The sequence below is a fragment of the Papaver somniferum genome, unplaced genomic scaffold (assembly GCF_003573695.1).
Source record: "Papaver somniferum cultivar HN1 unplaced genomic scaffold, ASM357369v1 unplaced-scaffold_10884, whole genome shotgun sequence".
NCBI lineage: Eukaryota > Viridiplantae > Streptophyta > Magnoliopsida > Ranunculales > Papaveraceae > Papaver > Papaver somniferum.
This window is the reverse complement of record NW_020619808.1, coordinates 1-2,811: the sequence shown is the minus strand read 5'-3', so window position 1 is coordinate 2,811 and position 2,811 is coordinate 1. Positions and strand designations below refer to the sequence as shown.

Below are 2,811 nucleotides of genomic sequence, written 5' to 3'. Positions count from 1 at the left end.
AATAAATAAATAAATAAGTACACGTAAAAATGATATGTTGGAAATAGATGCATTTTATGTTAAAGTAGGCAGGTGACCATTTAGAAAAATTTAGGAGTAAATTTATTAGTTTCATAGCATTTATTTAACATATTAGAGATGAAAAACATGAAAAAAATAACACAGACATCAAGTATTATAAGTACAAAAAAAACAACGATATATTCACATAAAAATCAAATGAGATTTGAGAAGACGATGTCTGAATTTCTATTCCGCCATTTGAAGAGAAAAGATAAATGACAATAATAAATGCCCTTCAAGCTATAACAAATCACCGAAAGAGTGTGCATAAAAGAAAAATGAACTAATTTACCATATCCATAGAAACTAAAATTAAATTTTACAGGAAAAATACAATCAACTAAAATAATCAATTGCATTTTATCTAACCTAAATTAGTCCCACATATACTGTGAATTTTCATTGGAAGTCTAAGCAAATCTTCCATGGATTAGCCTATTAAGATTTGTAGAAATTTTCAAAGACTTGTACCTTGAGAGAATTGAAGAGAGTTTTTGTAAGTTCGTGAACTTTAAGAGAGAAATAAATATTTTAGAAAGAAAGAAAGAAAGAAAGAAAAGAAGGATTTCAGGAAAACAAACATCGAGAGACACTTGGTAAATTTCATGAAAGACTTGTAGAGAAAAATCTCATATATTTGCAGAAAGTTTTCGCATATTAATTGTAGCAATGATATTGATCAACTAATAAAAACCAGATACTTTTTACCATCGAAACATAATTAAAGTTATTTTTTTTCTTTCATATAAATATACCATCAAAAAATAAAAAAGATTTTTTGATCATTAGAAAGACGACTAAAACTCATTTATTTTTCTTATTGATATGATTGTAAATTCTTAGATACAAAATTAAACGATAATAAAATTTTATATGTTTTGGGAAGTCACAAACATCAGTTATTTTTTTCCTCATTATTTTAAAGGATATTTTATTTTACTAGTAAATAAAATCAAAAACGAAAAAAATCTAGAAATGAAGCCTCTCATAATATCACCTAGTTTGGAGGATTTAATTGAAGCCTGAATTAAAAAGTCATTCAAAATCTCCTCAAATATTTGATTTCACAGTTTACACCCATTAACATATAGGATTCCAAAAATTTTATGAAAATATGTATCAAATAAAATATGATTCTAGGGATTTTCTTAATATCTCTATTCAATAGCCTGGATATTTATAACCTTAAAAAAATATCTAGATATTCTTTTATCAAGACATTATATATCCCTTTAGTAATATCTAGAAATGTCAATTCACAAGCCCCTGAGATGAAGAAAATGGAAGAAAAAAGCTATTGGTAACTTGTTGAGAAAAACAGTAATGAAGAAAGGAAAAAGTGTTAACGTTGGTTGTTTTAAATTTTGTCACTAGGAGTATTGTTCTTATAGCTAGCAAAAATCATAACATACTTTGTTTATTCGAAAATCATTACAACTTCTTAAGGAAATTTTCCCTTTTATTGATAACATTGAGATGTATTACATGCTAGCTAATATAGATGACGAGTAAGGATACTTTACTACCATTAAACTTTGATAGAAATAAGTATTGCTAATTGTTAATGATTAAGCTCTTTGTGGTGGTTTATGGCATCTAGATATACACCCATCCTTCTCCTTGGCACATCCATGGTACATGTCTTTTTCGTAAACGCAACACCAACATTTTCCTATTCCTTCACATGTTCTTGGGCGACATCCTGAAAAGTAAATATTGCTGCTCCCTAAAGCAATTTCCTCTCCTAAGTCTGATATGTCTCTGCTAGCTATATAAGAGGAAAAACATACAAAGGTCATTTCTTACTTTCGATAATGAGAAGAATCATACTATTACAATATCATTTTTCAAAAAATAATCAAACCAATTCATTTTGATCATTAAAAAGTACCTTGGCTAAGGAAAAATAGAGCCGTAAGAAGAAGGAAAACAAGACTCGAACGCTTGAAATCAGAAGTAGCCATCACAAACAAAGTAAATGATGTATTTTTATTTTCCTTCGTCGAGGTGAGTACTAGATGTACATTTGTAATAGTTTGAGACCCATATTTATAACATTGATAAACATAATCAATAAGCAAAATATTTACACAATCCCTTGGCATTAATTGGAAAGATATTCATCTGATTATCAAGAACATTAATCCAATACTATTAATAATCCTATACCAATTTTTATTTTTTTTGGCAGTATAAATCACTGGGTTCTTAGGTGTATATTCAACGCATGTTCCCGTTATCTTTTTAGTGTTTATTGTTTTACTAGTATGAAATCAGGAAACACACGGTTTAGTCCAAATTCTCATCCAAATATACTACTTTGTCCTGACTGATTCAACTAGGTACAAATTAGTCCTTTATTTAATTGAAATATGGAATATACACAAATAGCCTACCTGATTTACAATTCTGTCTAAATACTTATAGTTTAGTCCAAAGTGACTCAAAATGATGTAAGAATTATAAATAATTAAGAAATAATTAATCTTTCAGACTGCTCATCCAATATCCATAAACTTTATTCAAAAATCTTATGGTCAAGTCGAACCGTTGACATGACAGGTCGTTACCTATATAATTAATATTAAAAATAATTTCAATTATTCAATTAACTAATTGTCAGCAGATATGTTGGAAAAAAGTATTTAACCCATCACAACTAATTCATCTGGTTATTGATCAATTTACCGAAATATTATAAAATTACATCATAAAAATATATCACTTTTTCATTTCAGTTTTTTCCAT

The 2,811-nt window shown here is 27.6% G+C and overlaps 1 long non-coding RNA gene across 1 annotated transcript; it reads right to left on the bottom strand.

Annotated features, from left to right (window-relative positions):
• Positions 1-1,462: 1,462 nt before the first annotated feature.
• Positions 1,463-2,079, bottom strand: LOC113328483. The gene is made up of 2 exons (XR_003349432.1): positions 1,955-2,079; positions 1,463-1,831 (listed from the first exon to the last, which is right to left on the bottom strand). It is a non-coding gene; the product is annotated as an uncharacterized LOC113328483 (long non-coding RNA).
• Positions 2,080-2,811: the final 732 nt, after the last annotated feature.